A 19,729-nucleotide genomic window follows, 5' to 3' on the forward strand; every position below is an offset into this window, starting at 1 on the left:
ATCACAGTGTGCCTGCTCATTCTTTTGAGGACAGCAAGGACTATCCTGTAAGGCTTTCCTTGGGAAACATTAATCCATTCACCCTACCACCTTGATCCTGTGCCTTCAGACATCTTTTTGTTCTCCAAACTCAAAGAGAATTTAAGAGGAACAACATCTGAGCCCCTTAACAATGCCCAAACTGCCATTTTCATGGGATGTGGAACCCTTTGGGGAAGGGCTGAGAGATTAAAATATTTCCTTCAGAAGTGTATAAGCCCAGATGGAGGATATGCTGAGAAACAATAACGTCACATTTTGGTATTTTTTGTTTAATAAGGGTTTCCACAATGTTGTAGCAATACCTCCCCACCCTCAAAAACAGAAACAAAACACTTTATTGGGAGATAATACAGATATCATACCATTCCATAGTTCAATCACACCAAGCAGTACTGTAAAAATGCTACCACAGACTTCCTCTCAAGGGCCGCGTCGGGCCGGGTAGCTTCCACGCGGGTTCAACATGCGTATAGAGAAGTGTTACTTCTGTTCGGGGCCGATCTACCCCGGCCACGGCATGATGTTCGTGCGCAACGACTGCAAGGTGTTCTGATTTTGTAAATCCAAATGTCATAAAAACTTTAAGAAGAAGTGAAATCCTCGCAAGGTCAGGTGGACCAAGGCCTTCCGGAAAGCCGCTGGCAAAGAGCTTACAGTGGATAACTCGTTTGAATTTGAGAAGCGTAGAATTGAGCCTGTCAAGTACCAGCGAGAGCTATGGAGTAAAACCATTGATGCAATGAAGAAGGTTGAAGAGATCAAGTAGAAGCGCCAGGCCACATTCATAATGAACAGGTTAAAGAAAAATAAAGAGCTACAGAAAGTTCAGGACATCAAAGAAGTTAAGCAAAACATCCATCTTCTCCGGGCACCTCTGGCAGGCAAAGGAAAACAGCTGGAGGACAAAATGGTGCAGAAATTACAAGAGGACGTGGACATGGAAGATGCTTCGTAAACATCTTGTTGCCTGGAACTCTCGCTATCTACCTGTGCATTTAAAACTTTGAAGACCTGGAACTTCTCAGTGATTGCTTTGTTTTACATACAGCCCCTCAGATAAAAGGTGATTAAAAATACATCTAACACATTGCTGTCTAGAAATCATCCAGTCATAGATGTTCAGTTGCATCATCGTGTTTAATCTTCACTTACATAAACGAGGACAGTTCTTTTTGCTAGTGGAGAGTGGAATGTGAATGGAAACGGTCTGTGTTTGTGTGACGGCCCAGCAGCTTTCCGGTGAGGACAAACACTCATGGCTAACACGTACAATAAAGTTGTTCTTTGCAAAAAAAAAAAATGCTACCACAATCAGTTCCCAAACATTCTCTTCTTTCTTGAACTCCTTGATATCAGCTCTCCTTTAGCCCCTTCCCCCATTGTCTCCCCTAGGATCTCTTATTCTACTTGCTATCTCTATATTTCATCCATCCTTTTAAGCAAGACTCATGGACTTTTAGGAACCCTTCATAGGAAGACACCTGTGTATGCATATTCATCAGCTCTACCTGTCCTCCTTGCTGTAATATGCAAATGAAAGAGAATTTGTAACAATAGAAGGAAATCACTATCTTTTTCATTGTTGTCTCTCAATCACATTATAGTTATCTCCACTGTGCCCTCCTCTGCCATCCCAAAGAAACGAACAAGCCAAGAAGTAAATTAGTTGCCATCAAGTTGCTCCTAACTCATGGCAGTCTTTCAGCAGACCACTCAGTCTTGATTCTGAGGGATCTCTGGGTAGATTCAAGTCATCAACCTTTCTGTTACTGTCAAATGCATAATTGTTTTCACTACCTAGGAGCTCTTACAGACAAACGTTCTTAAATGGATATGTCTCCTTTTTCCATCAAAAGAATATGTTCTTTCTCCTTCTAAAAGGGTGGCTTTTGAGATGACCAAAGTCCATATCAGCATGGCCCAGTAAAGGCCTGATACCCTGCCTACAACCTCCCTGACCCCTCAGCTGAAGGTCCACGTGCCTCTGGCAGCAGCATCTCAGCCTCTGTTTCCCTCATGACCCGGTTCCTAAGATCTGGCTTAAAATGCCGGGAGATATTATGCTATCTGGAAGTTGCTCAGAACTTATGCACCTTGGAGGGAAGCCCCATGACTGGAGTTACCTTTTGCTTTTGCCCAAATGGTGGCTGGAGGTGAACCCTAACTTTCCTCCATTCTTGCTGGTGCCTGTTGCCAGTCCTTCTGACGGTATTTCCATTCCAGATGGCTCGCCCTTGGCTCACCTCCTCACCAACAGCAGCTTTTTCACCTAGAGTTACAGGGGAGCTCTGGAAGCTTATGAAGACCCAAGTCTGCCTTCAAAGTCCGGAATACTTCTTCTTGGGAAAATTGATACCTGATCTGCAATCAGAGGAAGTTGGATGGGCCAAGGGGGGGGGGGAGTAATGTTTGTCAGTAAGTTCAGATGGTTCATTTATACTTAACACTAAGCTCAAGGGAGACTGTCCCCTAGGTCAAACCGAATGGAAAATGATATTTATGAGTGAGAAAGAGACAGGAATAGAGATACCCAGAAAAGCAAAGAGGGAGGGAGAGAGAGGGAGCGCTAGAGACAGAGCTGAATAGGGAAGAAGGGTGAATGGTGGAGAGATGACACTGACAGAGAGAGGGCCATCAGCCACAGCTTCTCCGAGCGGAGGGAGACCATCAGGAAGCCAAACTCACTGCCATCAAGTCCATTCTGATGCACAGTGGCCCTGTAGGACACGATAGCACTGCCCCTGTGGGTTTCTGAGATGGCGGTGCTTTATGGGAGTAGAAAGCCTCCTCATTCTCCCTCTGAGTGGCTGGTGGTTTCAAACTGCTGACCTCACAGTTAGCAGCCCGAATGCATAACCATTACATCACCAGGGCTCGGATCATCCACAGGACCCCTCATTTTACAGATGAGAAAAGCGAAGGAAGCTGCCCAAACCACCACGTGTTCAGTTGGCATGCTGAGTGAAGAATGGACATGTCCTGGCTTTGAGTAGGCTTGGGAGAGGAAGAGACAGCGAAGATGAGGAGGGTGGGAAATCAGAGATGGAGGGAGGAGGGCTAGAGGAAGGCTCGAACACAGCGGCACTGCCATGGCACACATGGTTGGGATCACCAAAGAGACAGACGGGAAAGTTTAGTGGAAAGCTCATCCGGATGCGGTTCGTTCCCCTTGCCCTTTCCCTCTTTCTCTCCCTCTCTTTCTCCTTCCAACCACATACTGCTTGCAACTAGATGTCATGGAACTGGTTGCCATGGCTACTAAATGGCAGTCAAGAAGGCTGAATTATTAAACCAAGGTCTTTTCTGTGAAGCCATGGACCCAGTACAAAACCCCTTTGAGGAGTACAGTGTTGGGCCCAGGCCTGGGCCAGGGCCATCCAAGAAGCTATGCTACCTGGTCTGGCTGAAGATAGGGAGGAGAGGGAGGAGAGGGAATATATTTTGAGCACTGGGCTCTTTTCCTCTGCTGGGTACAACAGAGGTTTTCAGGGTGGTGAGGAGGGAGGAAGACTGTGTGAGCTGAGAAGCAACCCTACGTCATCCCAGTCTGCTTCTCCATCTCCTTTGCCTAAAGCAAAAGGCAGTGGGCAACAGCTACAACTCATTCAAATGGGATAGGAACCAAAATCAATATTTGTTGTTACATCTGAAAGGACACCATATTGTTCTAATTAGTTGTTACTGGTAGCGGGAGAGACAAGAAAGGCGATGGAAGGTGAGTCTGAGGGGGCTCCCCTTGGGTATCTGGGATTGTGACACCCACCAGGCCTCCTAGGATGGGGAGGGGACTCTGCATTGGACCCCTGCAGTTGGCAGGCATAACTCTCCCCTGCCAGTAAGAATGTACCATGTAGGAGACTCCTGTTTGTGGGCACGTTTGTTGTTTGTTTGATAGTGGAGGAGGGTGAGTATGGATTCCTCTCTAAAGGAGGTTCCCAGCCAGGAAAACCAGCAGCCTTCTGGAATTCCAGCTCTTTAAACTTCTTCATTAAAAAGGAAAAGAAACCCAAATATTGTAGTGTGATATGGTTCCTGCTCCTGGGCTAATGGGTTCAGGGTCCCCATGGCAGCTAATAATTGCAGTGTGTGTGTGTGCGTGTGCGTGTGCATGTGCATGTGCGTGTGTGTGTGTGTGTGTGTGTGTGTGTGTTGAGGTAGTGGGAACTGGAACTTCTGTTTTGGGGTTATTGAAGTCTCCTGAGAGATTCTGAAGGTTAATTTTCTAAAGCTGGGAAACATCTTTCCCGACGATTTCATGATTCTTCTTCCTTGAGAAGTGGGGTTGCGGAGTCCCCAGGCTCTAGATGTAGACCTCTCTGGGCTGCAAGGGCTCAAGAGGGCTCCCACAGCCAAGGCTTGTACTGCATTCTGATGCTTGAGCAGGGAAAACAAGCAAAACAAAACAAACAAGATGAAACACACCTGTAAAACTCTGGTTGAGGGAAACCAGATCTTCAAGATAGTTTCCAAAAATCTGACAGCCACAGAAAAACTGATGTGCAGACATGATTCCCTCCCCTGCCCCCAAACACCTTGCAAATTTCCCAAGCTGGAGCATCTTTTAAATATCAAGGCTAAAGGCTTGACTTTCCAATCATTTGCAGGACTGACCATACTCCAGGGGCCAGACTCCTGTGTACTCACTGAGTAAACCCCGCCCTCCCCCGCCCCCTCCCCCCATCAGACAATATATTCTATGGTGAATGGCAGCTAGACATGGAGGAGGTAGCTTTCACCTCCTTCCAGGCTCCCCAACCTCGAGGAAAGGCACAGGAGCTCTTTGATTCCTGATGGTTTCATTGTCTTCCAGGCTTGTTTCCTGAGACTCCACCAGCTGCCAGGACAGGTGAGGTGCAGAGGGCATAGAAGTCACAACGCAGACTACCTGTGCTCACCCATGGGACCCTCCTGGGTAAGGAAAGACAGACTGCCAACTCCTGCAACTCTCACGTGAAGTCTCACACCATCTGTGCCGGTCTGGACCTTAGGAATCAGAGTGGAGAGGGAGAGGACTTCCCCCCTTCCCTTCCTCCACCCTCCCCACCTCTTCCTGCTTCTCTTCTTGTCCCTTTCAATCCCACCACACCCCTCTCTTTCTCTGGGGGATCCATCTCTGCCTTAATCCTAGCTCCTGGCAAAGGGACAACAGCTGTTTTGGCCACCAGGCAAAATTTCTCTGGGGAGTCTACTGGGACCTCCTCCAAAATGGGCTGGTGGGACTAAAGGTCTCCGCCTGCCGTGGTGGGAGGCTTGTCTGCCATCATTCTCCAGGAAAAGACAAGCAGAGCCCCTGGGCAATGGACAAGGCAGCCATTGAGATGACAATTTGACTCAGCTCCTGGGCTGTTTAGTGGGTGCATTTCAGCTCCTGCCCTCAGGGCGCCTCTGGGACCCTCCAGAATGAGGTAGGGAATGAGATGCTCCTACCCTTTTCCTTTGCCCCCTGAACCCCCCTCAAAGTCCCCTCTCAACGTGACCCTCTCCCCCCATTCCTTGCTGACTCTTCCCGCTCTCCGGAGCCAGAGGCCAGAGGACCCCGCGAGGCCAGGGGACCCAGTGGCCTGGTGAGGCGCGCCGACAAGCTCTCCGCAGCGTGGCCTCCGGCCGTAAACAGGGACCGTGTTCTCGAGTGGAAATCGCCCGCCTCACCTAAGTTTGAGACCCTTGAACTTGCCCACAGAAGCCCAGAGCTCCACCTCCCCACCCCAGGCCGCAGGCTGGGGACCGCCGCCCCCCGCGGGAGTGCGCGCTCACGCGCGTTCGTCTCCCCACCCTCCGCCCGCTCCCTCCTCGCCGCCTCGCGCGGTCCGCAGCCCGGACGTGGCTCTCCTCCTCGGCGCGCATTCCGCTCTGGTCTCCGCTTCTCCTCGGCCATCCCCCGACAGCCCCCGGGGGGCGGGGGACGCGTGTGCCACTTCGCTTTTTGTCAGAAATTCTTTTCCACGGTGTGGGCAGGAGACAGATGTGCTTTCCCCTCCTCTTCTTCGTCTTGTCTTCAAGCAGTCTCCTTTCCCTGGTTGGTTGGATTTTCCTTCCCTCCTTCCCCACTTCTCTCTGTGGACCCCGCGGTCTTCCTCCCCCGCCCGCTGGCCCCCTGGCCTCCCCCCTCCGCGGTCCCCGCCCCGCCCCCGCGAGCTCTTTTCCAAAGAAGTCAGGGATGTCTCGGGGACCCTAGCACCCCCTCCTTCGGCTGAGCGCGGGACTCTGCGTTCATTCCAGGTAAGCAGAGGGACCGGCGGGCTGCGTCCCTTGGGAGCCGGGCCCGGTGCGGGTGCGGGTGGGGGTGGGGCGGGCGGCTGGCCCCGGCGATGTCCGGTTAGCTCGAACCGTCTGCGCTCGCCCCGCGTAGCCGCGTCTTCCCCTCTCTCGCGCTGCAACTTCCAGGGCAAATGCCCGCGCGTGGGAAAGCCCCGGGCGCGCCGCTGGACGTGCGGGGTGTGAGGGTGCGGCCCGGTCACCCCTCGGGCCGGTGGCTTCCCGGACGTTCGCGGTGGCGCGTCGCCTGGCCTCGCGGCGAGGGAGGCCCGCGCGCCGCCCGGGGAGCCCAGCGGGCACCTAGCAGCGGCGGGCGCGGCGTCCCCACGCGCCCCAGGCCCCAGCGTCCGGAGGCGGCTTGGCTGGTCCTCCTCGCCGGGAAGTTTTTTTGGGGGGACCTGTCCAGAGGAGGGCTCTCTGAGCCGGGGTGAGCCGCCGCGAAGTTTCCGTTCAGGGGTCGCAGGCGTCCTGTCCTGGCAGGCTGCGCGGGGCGGTGGCGCGTGGGCTCTGGAGCTGCGGGCTGAGCGGGTCGCCGCGCTTTTTCGTGGGAGGGGGCTGGAAATCAAGTCGAGGACCAGCAGAGGGAAGGGTCTGCGGAGAGGAAGTCGGGCCAATGAGAGTGGTTTGCTTTTTAATGAGTTTTGGGGTCTCTTTGAGTGAGGGGGGGTTGCCTGTCCATCCCCATGGGCAGAACACTCTGTTCTCTGGGCCTCTTTGCTGTGGGCCCGCGCCCCAAGGGAGTGATGGGAGCGGTGTCCCGGAGCTAAGTGGCCCACCGAGGAGGCAGTCTGGCCTCTGGCCCAAGTGGAGATGCTCCGTTCCGCAGGATCTGTGACTCTGGCAGTTCAGAGCAGGTGGTTCCGGCTGAGTGGGTGGCTGCGCTGTGCGGACGTGTCATGATTGGCACTCTTTAGGTGCCGCGGTGTGGTGCTGGAACATCGATACATATTTACTCTGGGTGCCGTAGAACTCTACTTGACTTGGAGCCACCGCAGCCAGGGGAAAAAGCAGGAAAACCGAGGGAGCTTGGAAGAGGCTGTGAGACCGGAACCCAGACAAGGGTTTATGTGAACCGAAAGGACAGTTCTGAAGCCTAAGTGACAGCGTCACCTCATCTCCATGGAGATGAGATCAGTGATGAGATCAGATCGGTGAAAGAGAGGCTCCCTTTACTTGGTGGGGAGCTAGGGTAGGCACTAGGGAAAAACTCACTAACGGAAAATGTATTATTTCTTACACTGCAAATATATGTGGGTATTGTAAGATGGTGTAGCCATATGATGAGTCTGGGGGCAGGGGTGGGGGTAGGGTCTGGTTTGATTCCATTCTACATTTTCTTGTGTGCGAAGTCTCTGGCTAGCTGGCATCTCGTGACCTCTTTGCCGTAGAGAGTTCACAAAGGGACCGTGGCACAGTGCTCAAGCACTTGACTGCTCACTGAAAGATGTTGGTTAGAGGGGCCCAGAGGATGGCATTGGAAACCCCGTGGGAGTAGATCTACCATGACCTAGAGGGGTGACTATGAATCAGGATCCACTTGACGGCAACAGGTTTTTAATGTAGAGTAACCGTGCAGTGTGTCATCCAAAGGAGGGCCCTTTTGAGAGTGCACGGGGCGTTAGTGATCAACCTTACACATGACCCACAGTGACAGTCCAGGACAGACAGGGATGAATGTTCACCCTAAGGGTCAGAGGTAGGGACAATTCATGAGGCAATGAAGGGCACTTCCATGCTACTTTGATCTTGCAGCATCCACCTCGGCGTGGTTCTGCCGGACACTGATCCCAGACCCATTTTATTCCAGTTCCAGATTCAAATCTCAAAAGCCAGCTCCAAATACAAATCATTTCCTTTGATGACTCCCCTCCCTTGCCTTTCCACGAATCCCTCTTCCTCCCCCAGAAGGCCCATTTCCAGAATGGAATGGAACTTCATTCTCAGGAGTCTACTGGGATTGTAAATAGAGGGTGATATGTGTGCGGCTGTTTCCGTTCACTCTGTCTGCTTCCTTGTGGTGTTTATGAACCTGGGACTCCCGAGAGACCGTCCCTCTGCCGGAAGTTGTGAGTATGGTGTAGATGGCAGCAGATATACCACGACCCTGGCAATCCCACAGTTGGGGCCTCGGGTCACTTGCTGTCAACTGCTCAGCTCCTCCGAGGCTGGGGCAGGGAGTGTGCTGGATGTGAGGGTAGCACATGGAGTGGAAAGAATCCGTCATGTGCCTGGGTTTCAAACCGAGGAGCTCCTGTGTAAGAGGCTGCCTGTTGCAGAGAATTGCTGGTTTTCCTTCCTTGCTTGTGTGAGGGAGTTGTGAAGATTCTTCGGGCATGTGTCATTCACACCGCTGTCCCCCAGGGAGCTCTAGTGTCTACTAGACAGCCAAGTCTCCACAGGGCTTTAAACAACTTAGCTGCCATTTATTGAGTGCTTTGGTATTATTTACTAAATACTGCACTTTACAGACATTGTCATAGTTAATCCTGCCCAACCCCTATTAGAAGGCAATTACTAATTATCCCTATTCTATAGGTGAAGCTGAAGCTAAGAAAAGTTAAGTAACATTTTACCCAACCAATGAGTAGCAGAGCTGGCTGACCGTCTCCATTCAAGATGACCTCTCTGTGCTAAAATACATACACCCAGGGTCCTGGGAGTGGGCTGGGGAGCCCACTTTGTCTGGTTCTTGACGCCTGTTTTCCCTTTTCCTTCCAATCAGCAGCGCTTTTACTTGATAAGGGTAAAGTTTGTGTTTCCCCTCCTCTGCCTGACTTCATGGACCCCTCTCTTAAGGGCAAACTCCTGGGTTGCGCGTCTGTGTGCGCACAGGTGGAGGATGTCTGAGGGAAGAGCAGAGCGCATGCCACACCCACCTATTGTCTGCATTTCGGTTATTGAAGCTTCCTTCTCTTGGGACCACCTTTAGGGAAGCCACTTGTCTCAAAGACTGCTTGAACTTTGGAAACTTCTCCCTACCCACTGCTTTGCTGAGAAGCATCTCTACCAACTAGCAGCTGATCCTCACAGTACCCAGCTGAAAGTGAGTCGGGTTGATCGCTCAGTGTCCTTCTACCTCATGCAGGCTAAACAAGAACCTTAGACATTGTTTCCACCCATCCATCATCCCTCTGGACCCTACAGCATCATAATCAGCAGGGAGAAGAAATGGGAGAAAGGGGTGGGGTGAGGGAGATAGAAGAACTTTGCTTTAGGAGACTTGGCTTCTAGCTCTGATTCAATCCACTCCTTAGCTGAGTGACCTTGGGTAAGGCACTAACCCTTCTGGTCCTCCTTTAACTTACCTGAAAATGAAGCGTTTGGGCAGGTTCTCCTCAAGTATTGCCCAACTCCAGACATCGAAGGTCCCAAAGCCTGGCTTTGGGCGCTGGTCTCTGCAATTACTCACCAGAGCTCCACCGCCCCTTGCCCCCACCTCTGTTTGTGTGTGGAGCCTATGGGGTGGATGGATGCAAATGTCACAGAGGCATTCTGGGAAGGAGCGCTGACTGCCCTTGGTCCCCTGTGGGCAATATGAAGGCCAGTTCTGGTGGGGAAAATGGTAATGGAGCAGGTAGGGCTGCAGTGGTTAGGCTGCTAATTGAAATGGCAGGAGTTCCAGCCATGCCACAGTAGGAAGTTGTACAGCCTAGGAAGCCCTGTGGGGCAGATCCATTCTGTCCTCCAGGGTGGTTCTGAGTGGAATCAACTTGATGGCCATAGGGTTGCTCTTGGGTTGGCTGTTTAACCAGAACAGAGCCTTTCCTTCTGCCTGGCAGTGTTGCTTGGCACCTCCAACAAGGGACCGAGAAACAGGACAGCAGGAAGTAGAGCTCTATGTATCTGCAAGCTCTCAACCACTGTGCTAAAGTGCAAGGGAAAGGAAAGGGGGAGAGGGGTGGAGAGGAAGGGAAAGGAAAGGGGGAGAGGGGTGGAGAGGAAGGGAAAGGAAAGGGAGAGAGGGGTGGAGAGGAAGAAGAGCTTCCCAAATAAATAGGATAAAGAAAAAACCAAACTCATTGCCACTGGGTCGATGCCGACTCATTGCACCCTTATAGGGCAAGGCAAAACTGTCCCTGTGAGATTCTGAGACTGTCACTATAATGGGAGTAGAAAGGTCCATCTTTTTCCTGTGAAGCAACTGGTGGGTTTGAACTGCAGACCCTGCAGGCTGCAGCCCAACATGTAACCACTATACCACCAGGGCTCCTCTCTACCACCTGAGATCCTAATACATAGGCTACATGGTCATTTTCCTTCATGGGTACTTACTATGTAGTGAGGAACCCGGAGCAAGGTCATTGAACAACACCTGCTACAAAACTATAAACTCTTTGGAATGAAGAAACCCATTGCAACACCATTTGTTAAAAGTTAGAAGTTGGTCATGTACCCATCAAAGATCTGGCAGAAGCAGAGCTGTGGGGTGCCCTGAGAACTTGGATGAGGGGTAAAGTCCTCACCCCTGATCCATGGATGCTACAGGGCTCTGTTTGCCACATATGTATGGATTTTGGGGGCCCGGTAGAGAAGAGGGTTCTAGAATAGAATTGGACCTTAGTAAGGATAAGCCTTCCATATATCCATATGCTATTACTTGGACAAATTCACCTCATGTGGTCATGAAGTGGTTGTAAGTGTATTGACCATACTGGAAAAACATTTGACTTGATCCCATTTCAACATTTTCCTCCCATGAGCACTGGGCTGGAGTTGAGAAGGGCAAGTGCTTTAGGGCCAGTGGTGGGGAAGTGTTGGACTGCTCCCCTCGAGGCTGGCGGTTCAAGCCCACCAGCTGCTCCTCAGGAGAAAGATATGCTGCTCCTGTAAAGCTGTACAGCCGCAGAAACGCTGCGTGGGGTCACCGTGAGTTGGAATAGAATCTGCAGCAGTGAGTTTGATTTAGTGTTGGTGGCCGCAGAGGCTGACCATGGGGGAGGGGGAGGGAGCCCCGAGGCAGGGTGATGCTGTGTTGGAGGTAGCCGGGCTCTGTAGCCCATGGTGAGGAAGCATGGGGAGCCCTGGTAGGTCTCATGCCATGGCTACCGTGGGTGTCAAGCCCAGGACGACACTGAAGAACGCCCCTTTCCTTGATGAAAATAGCACGGCGGCGATGGCAGCAGTGCAGCCCAGTGATGGAAAAGTAGCCCCCTGCAGCTGCGCATGGGACAGCGGGGTCTGCGCTAATGGTGCTCCCCCCACCTTTCTCCAGGACCAAATGTGTCCACGGCTATTTGCTAGGAGCAATAGGAGAATCAGGATGCAGTAATGTGGTTCTTGCCATCAAGGAATTGGCATTTAGGTCCAAGTCTTGATTTCTTTGACCAAATTAGATGTTCTCTGACCATGCTGTAGTGGATGTGGTCTTCCTCCAATCCTTATTGGCCGCGTGACCACGGGAATAGCCCTTACTGCTCGAGTCCCTCATCTTTGAAGATGGTCAGGGTCCTCGACCCGATGGTCACTTGAAGTCCATTTCCACTCGGAGCCCCATCAATGACTGCTCTGTGATTCTACCTCCAATCCCTTCCCTTTCTCCTTCTCTGGACTCTCCCTCCCCCATTTCTCTTGGTTTGTCATACAGTTGACTTTTTTCCCCTTTTCTATATTTACTGACTTAGGCATTGTATTCTTTGTTCTTCATTTAAAAAGTGACGAGGAACATTTCAGATTTCTGCCTTTTTAAGGAAAATAAACGAAGTCTCTCTTGACTTCTTTGGTCCTTGATTGATGTTTTCTTGAGTGTGAAGAACCTAAATATGGAAAAAGGCCCAGCCTTTCCTTCAGGAAGAGCTGCGTCGTGACAGGTGAACGCACATCTAACAGCCTGCTTCACCCGCTTCAGCCTCAGATTTGAGGTTAATGGGCTGTAGAGCCCTGAGGTTCAGAGGCCTGGAGGTGTCTGTATTTGTCCCTGAGCAAGAAGGGTCAGACGGCTTATCTCAGAGCCAGGGCAGGGCCCAGCACGCAACATGTGGTCCCAAAGGTGGGTGGAATGGAGGGAACCCGGACTGAGGGTCTTCCAACCACAATACTGAACCCACTGCCATTGAGTCCAGTCCAATTCATAGTGGCTTTGTTTAGGGTTCTGAGTCTGTAAATCTTCCCAGGAACCGACAGCCTCATCTTTCTCCTGAGGAAAGACTGGTGGGCTTGAATCGCTGATCTTGCATTTAGCAGTCCAAAGCTTACCTGACATCATCACTGGGGCAAAGGGCAATGGACTCACTAACTCACTGCCATTGAGTTGATCCCAACTCATAGTGACCCTGTAAGACAGGGTAGAACTGCTCCTGTGAGTTTCTGAGACTGTCACTCATTATGGGAGTAGAAAGCCTCGTTTTTCTCCGGAGGAGAAGCTGGCGGTTACGAACTGCTGACTTTACTGCTGATTTCCATATTTAATGCCCCTGGGAGAGCTGGGAAGGTTCCTGTAAGGTACTCACTATACTAATGAGGCTCCTGTTTAGGTGCAACTAAAATAGTGAACAAGACAGTCCATTTTCCTACTTTCATAAGACTTACTTCTATTGCAAGGAGGGACAATAGATGAACAAATTCTAAAACAATCACATTGTGATAAACGACCATCAAAGTCTCTGGATTGGGGAAGTGACAATGATTGGGTAGCTGTTTAGATTGGGAGGTAAGGGAAGGCTTCCAAATGCCAGAAGGTGAAATAAGGTCCACATTATCAATTCCCTATGGTTATTCAGAGGCAGATGTAGAAGTGTATAGGAATGTGTTTGGCCAATTAGAAAATAAATGCAGTATCGTTTTGCATCTCATTCAGTGAAATGCTAAGCCTCGTGATGCGCTAGGGCATGCCGTGAAACCTGTGAACTCTCGCCTGGACAGGGCTGCCTGGTGTTTCTGGGGCCCCAGGTGTCCGCCTTGGACAGGGCGCAGTCTTCCTCCTGTTCTGTTGCTCTGGGTGAGTGAATATACTTGACGAGTCTCTGCCCCACACAGAGCCCAGCCTTCCCAGGCTTTACTGTCTTTGCAACCCCCAAAACCTGGTGCCGTGGGGTGTGTAGGTTGAATGGCTTTGGGTATACCTAGGGGAGTTTTAAACAGTTTGTGAGAAAATGGAATAGAGAGAGAATGGGACTTTTTCCATGAACATTTTGAAGCATCTCCCTCAGGATAAAACTGAGAGCTTAGAGAGGTTTTGAAGAAGTTCAGTGAGATTACGTCTATGTCAGTCCTTAGTTAAAATAATCATATTACTTCTGCTCTTACAGGGCTTTTCTGGAGATTTCCATATGCAATACCCCAGGGAGAGCTGGGTAGGTTCCTGGCATGCTTTGGGCAGAAGGGGCTGGAGAGTGCCCTGGCCCCATGGTGGGACTAGAATTTCTGAGGAAGTTCCAGATTGATCTTGGTTTTCAGGGTGTTCCTAGGTCAGAGTAGAGGTTAAGTTGCCTGAGATTGAGAAGAGATGCTACCAGGCCTCCCACCTTTTACTTTTGGGAGGAAGGCTTTCCTTCCTAAGACACCCAGGCCACAGGCTCCACAGGCTTCTCGACCTTCCTGTAGCCCTCATTCATCTTTTCTTGGCCAGCTGGGAGCAGCCTCATGGGCGCTCAGGAGAGCTCAGTCCATGCAGTTGGCAGTGGGCTGTGACTCTGTAGACCTGCCCTCCCTCCCTGAGTGCTGAGTCAATGCAGCCCACCTCCTGTATCCAGGGCAGTGAGTCACAGGCTCTTTGAACACAGAGATGTGAATCACTCAACTTTTAGGCCTTGAGATGTCTTGGATGACAGCAAAGGGAGAAGAAGGCTGTATGCCTGTCCCCTGTCCCTGAGTTTCCTATTGCTTTACCACTCTTGCTCTGTTTGGAACCTAGAGCCCTAATGTTACAGCCCCTCCCCAGGGTCACCAAGACCAGTTTTGAGGGTGAGAGGAGTGGGTGTTTAGGCATAAAGGAGGGGCCCTTCAGAAAGACCGTCCTTTCCTGAGTGTGCAGCATTTGCTTCACCAGGAAGGTCTCAGGCCCCAGGGCACAGTTGTTGAATCAAAACCCTAAGGGTGAATGAAGCCCAACCTTCCAAGTGAGCCTGGGCCCTATTGTAATTTGTGAACCATTGCGAGAGGAATAAGGAACCCTGGGCACACTGTGTATTCAGTTCTGGGCTGCTAACGGCAAGGCCACTGGTTGAAACCTCTCGGCTGGTCCTTGAGAGAAAGACGAGGCTGTCTGCACCTGTCAAGATTCACACTCAGAAACACTGGCTGGGTCCCTTCCAGTCAGAATTGATGGGATGGCAGTGGGTAGGTGTCTAGAGGGAGAGCTAAAGGGGCTTCAGAACTGAACACCCACCCTGTGACAGAAACGTGTGTGGTTCACCTTTCTGAGCGGCAGGAAGCATGCTTTCTTCCTATTTTATGGATGAGGAAACAAAAGCATCCCACATGCAACACCACAGAATTGGTTGAGCGGGATTTGATTCAAGTCTAACTGCAAAGCCAGAATTGCCGTGAAGTTATGAGTGCTAATTAAAATGTAAATAGTTCTAGAGACATCTGTTACTAACCATTAACACCTTAGTATCAATTACTTTGTTGGCCATCAGAGTAGACTGCTGGGAGGGCAGCTGGGGCACCATGGAGGGAGCATCCCAGCTTTCTGGTGCTTGGCAATTTGGGTTCCTCCTTCAAAGGAGGTGCTTTCTGCGGTGACCCGTGGGGGGGTGGTGGGGGTGGGGGGGCTTTCAGTTTCATGCCGAGAACTCTCTCAGGGGGTTCATTCTGCTCTCTCGCCTTGGCTTCTGTCTTTGTCTACCAGCCCGGGTTCCTCTTTTGCGATACAGACTTCTCCACTGCCCGCTGACATGTTTGCTTCAATAGCTGCTTGCCTTCTACCTTCTCCCTACCTCCCAAGCGCCTTACCTTGTCATCCTCTCCCAAGGTTTGTCCTCCTGTCAAATGGCCTCTTTCAGCAAGCAGTGCCGCCTAAACCAGCAACCTGGGAGTCACCGGTGACTCTTTCTTTGCCACGTGTGGTCCCTGCCCCTTCACATACATCTCATTAATGAGAAGATTCTGCTGAGTGGTGCCCAGAATCCTGCCCTTTCTGTCCTCTCCCACTCCCCTCCTCTGCCATGGCCCATCCTCTCTCTCTCTCCTGGTCCACTGCCCAGTCCTGTCTCTCTCCAATCCGTGCTCCATACTGTGGCCCCTGCCATCTTAAGTCATGTTTCTGAACATGTCATTCTTCTGCTTCACAGCCCCCTCTGGGGATAAAGTATGTATGGCATGATGCATATACAAAGCCATCCATGCCCTCCTCTCCACCTGCATTCCCTCTCTACCCTGGCCTCCTGACAGGTATAAAGATTAGGGATAAAGGGGTTGTCTCCACCGAATGCTTATGCTAAAACGACAGTGAGCTAGCTGGTCATGCCACCATAAAGGGGTTGGAAAGAAATCAGGCACGTATCAGACACCCATGGGGGGGTCATCCAAAACTGGGCATGCGCAGACCAAGGTCACCTAGACTCAGGTAAAAGGCACACTGGGCACCAGCAACATTACCTCAGAGGTACGCCTGGAAGGCGGAGTCTTTCTCGTTAGCATGCACGCATGCACGCACGCAAGCATACACACTTTTAGGGCTCAAGCTCCCACCTGGAGCCACCCCTGGAGGTAGACACAGTGTCCCAGTGAAATCCCAGCAAGGAGGAAGGTGAAGTGACAGAGAGGCAATTCCCAAAGGCTACACCCCCGGCGAGGTGTCATCAGGCCCTTGCTTGATTGATAGGTGTGGCTCCACCCTGGCCAGGAAGGTCTAGTTGACCATAGCATCATCCAACTACTACAGACCTACAAAGGATAAGGGGGAGGGAGGTGGGCAAACCTGGAGCACCATAGGGGCCTGACTCTGAGAGGGTGAGGAGGAAGGGTGGGTGGGAGTCCAAGGTCCCCTGGGAGTGCTCCTGGTGTAGTGTCCCCATCAGTCCTGCTCGGCCAGGCCATCGGTGGAGAACAGCGTATGAGGTGCATGGCCACCACAAACACAGTGATGAATTTCAGAACCCAAGTCCTACTGCGTTTGATCAGCTCAGCTCCCTGGTGCTGGAGATCTGCCTAGCGGCCCTTTCTCTGCAGGGTCCGCTCCGGGGCCATTACTCAAACAATGCAGTCCAACTCCGGGGTTTTATGCACTCCACTCGGACCTCTCTTCAGGCTCCAGACCAACATCTCCAACGAAACCCTTTCCTTTCCCTCCAAACCGGCTTCTCCTCCAACATTCCCCGCCTTCATGAAGGCTGACACCTGCACCCTCAGAAGCCCTGGAGTCATTGCTGATACTCTGTACTCCCACTTTCTCTCAGGTCCCCTTCTTGGCTCCATGTTCCACAGGCTACCCCCGTGCGATCTTTAAAGGTGCATAGGATCGTGCTACTTCTCAGCTTGAATACCAAACTCTCAACTCTGGCCTATGTGCTAGCCCTCTGCCCTCTCCCAGTCAGCTCTCCCACCGCCGTCAGCACCGCCCACGGCTCTGCAGCCACCTGGCCTCCCGTAGAACCTTTGCACATACTGTAGTTCTTCCGTCCTGTCTCTCCTCATTTAGCTGTTAGTGACTCTTCATTCGTCAGTTCTCAGTTTAAATGTCAGTTTTTAGGAAGATCATTCCAGTTACCCTCCCACCCAGCCCATCTAATTTAAGTCCCTTCATTACAATTTTCTTAAGGCATCCTATACTTCTGTGCTACACTTGCCAGTGGGGTGTGCGCGCCCGAGCGCGCACTTGTTAGTTTAATGTCTCTCTCCGCTCAGGCAGTGATTTCCCGGAGAATAGGGCCATGTCTGTATAGTTCATGTTATATGCCAGAACTCAGCACGGTGCCTGGTACTTAGTGTTAGCCCAACAACTGTAGGTTAACTGGGTACAGGTCTGAGAAAGTAGTGGCCTGTTGGGTATGAGACTTGTTCCCTGCCTTGGGTTGGGAAGGACATGAGACTCCCAGGAGAAGGTGAAGCTGCCTTGGCTCTGAGGTAGTGAGCTCCTTTAAGGGAGCATGGTGTCAGGACACAGCACACACACTACATACCTTGTCACCTTCTACTCTCCTGTTTTCCTTTCCTGCCCCCAGATGCTACTATACAGAAGACTCAGAACCACAAAAACTCACTGCTATGGAGTCGACGTCAACTCATAGCAACCCTGTAGGACAGAGTAGAACTGTCCCTGTGAGTTTCTGAGTCTGTAACTGTTTATGCGAGAAGGAAACCTCACTCATCCCCCATGCGGTAGATAGTGGGTTGGGACTGCTGGCCTTTTAGTTAGCAGCCCAGCTGGCAACCATTACACTACCAGAGAGCCCCCCAAATGCTGGTGTTGATCACCTGGGCTGGTGGGCCTTAATACCTGGGGTCTGTTCTTCAGCACAGCCCCATCTTGTCTCAGGTGGCAGGTCTACATTGTACCTCCAGCTCCATCTGGCTTTTGCTCACCACCCTTACCCTGTATGTTAGTCCAGGGAGACTAGAGAAACAAATTCATGGACACTCATATGTGTATAAGAAATAACTTTATATACAAGAGCAGTTGAATATTGAGAAAACATCCCAGCCCAGTCCAGATCAAGTCCATAAGTCTGATATTAGCCCATATGTCTGATACCACTCTATAAAGTCCTCTTCAGACTCATGAAACACATGCAACGACGCCAAATGCAGGAAAATCACAGGCCAATGGGTAGATAGTCTTGTGGGTCCAGTGGCATTGTAAGCATCTCAGCGCTGGCAGGGGTCTCCACAGGGCTCCTCCAGCTCAGGGCACTAGCCTAGCTCCATGTGTCTGGTCAGCTGCAATGCCTCCCAGGGAGTGAGCCTGCATTTTGCCTCCAGGAGCTATTTATTTCCTTAATGCCTCCAAATGAGATCATTAAGTTGCCACTTGATTGATAGGCTAAACCCCACCCCATTCACTCTGAATCCTCTCAAACTGACAACAGATTATGTAACTGCCACCCCCTGCCCCGTCCACCTCCACACAGCCTCCTTCATGCCCACCTCCAGCTCCCTGTGGCTGAAGCATCTCAGAAAGGTCAAAGCCGGCACTTTTCCTGAGGAGGCCTGCTGCAGCTGGAGGAGTTGAGCACAGTGCCTAGTCAGGTCAGGCCGGAGGAGGTGCCTGGAGCAATGGGCAAGGCCAAGGCCAGCCCAAGTGCTGGAGGGGCTCCCGCAATCTGTCCCACGCTCTGCCCTTAGGCAGGGGTGTCTGATGTCAATGTCCTGGGATCCTCGTGTCTTTGCATGTGGAATAGAAAGCCTCCTGGGCCTTTCTACCAGGGTTTCCTCCTGCTTGGGAGAGTCTGAGCAGGGCTGTGGGACAGGGCTTTGAGCCCCTCCCTCTCCCCCACTTGTCAAACCAGAAAGTCTCGACTTTTCTTTTTATTAGTGAAGCCGTTCTGAGCAGGTGACTCCTTTTCCTCCGGGTCTCACCTTCCTTCCTCAGTTGAGGCGCACATAGTGCCTAGCTCACAGGGTTTGTGTAAAGATTGAGTCAGTGGAAGCAATTACCTAGAATTAGCTAAAGGTGATAGAGAGTTTTAGGGAGTAGGGGATGGTGCTGAGCTCTTGGGAGAGTGGCCAAGAGACTCAGCTCTTCGTCTGGCATGTCGGAACCGTAGCCCAGCCACAACAAAAATGTCTCCACCTCCTTGCCAGCCCGGTGGTTCCATGCACATTGGTCTTGTTTGTTACCTGGTACGACTGCTCCGTCGGGTTTCCTTGGCTTTAATCTTTGGAGCAGCACATCTTCTTGGTGGTCTGTACCTCCAACCTTGAGGTTGATGCTCAAGTGAAAACCATTTGCCCAGAGCCCAGTTTTGTTTTTCTTGTCATGTGCTGTTGAACCAGTTCCGACTCAGAGCGGCGCTGTGTCCAACAGCATGAACCACTGCCGGCCCCGGGCCATCCTCAGAGTTGTTCTTACATTTGACTGCTTCGAGGCAACCCTTGTGTCAATCCATCTTGCTGAAGGCCTTCCTCTGTTTTCCCACCATTTTACCCAGCACGGTGTCCTTCACCAAGGACTGGTCTCTCCTGAGCATGTCCACAGTCCATGAGATGAAGTCTCGCCATCCTTGGCTCTAAGGAACATTCTGTCTGTCCTTCTTCCAAGATAGATTCGTTTGTTCTTTTGGTGGTTCATAGAACTTTCAATACTCTTCTCTAGCACCCCAATTCATAGGCATGGATTCTTCTTCAATCTGCCTTGTTCAATGTCCTATTTTCACATGCCTGTGAGGCCACTGAAAATGCCATGACTTGGCTCAGGTGCACCTTAGTCCTCAAAGGAACCTCCCTGCTTTTCAGCACTTAAAAGAGGTCTCGTGCAGCAGATTTCCCAAATGTAATGTGTTTGTTTGATTTCTTGAGTGCTGCTGCCATGAGCATTGATTATGGATCCAAGCAA

At 51.4% G+C, this 19,729-nt stretch overlaps 1 pseudogene; it reads left to right on the top strand.

Moving 5' to 3' along the window:
* Window positions 1-471: 471 nt before the first annotated feature.
* Window positions 472-1,324, top strand: LOC142437250 (putative ribosome biogenesis protein RLP24 pseudogene; annotated as a pseudogene).
* The last annotated feature ends 18,405 nt before the right edge of the window (window positions 1,325-19,729 follow it).

This window comes from Tenrec ecaudatus, chromosome 1, assembly GCF_050624435.1.
Source record: "Tenrec ecaudatus isolate mTenEca1 chromosome 1, mTenEca1.hap1, whole genome shotgun sequence".
Taxonomy (NCBI): domain Eukaryota; kingdom Metazoa; phylum Chordata; class Mammalia; order Afrosoricida; family Tenrecidae; genus Tenrec; species Tenrec ecaudatus.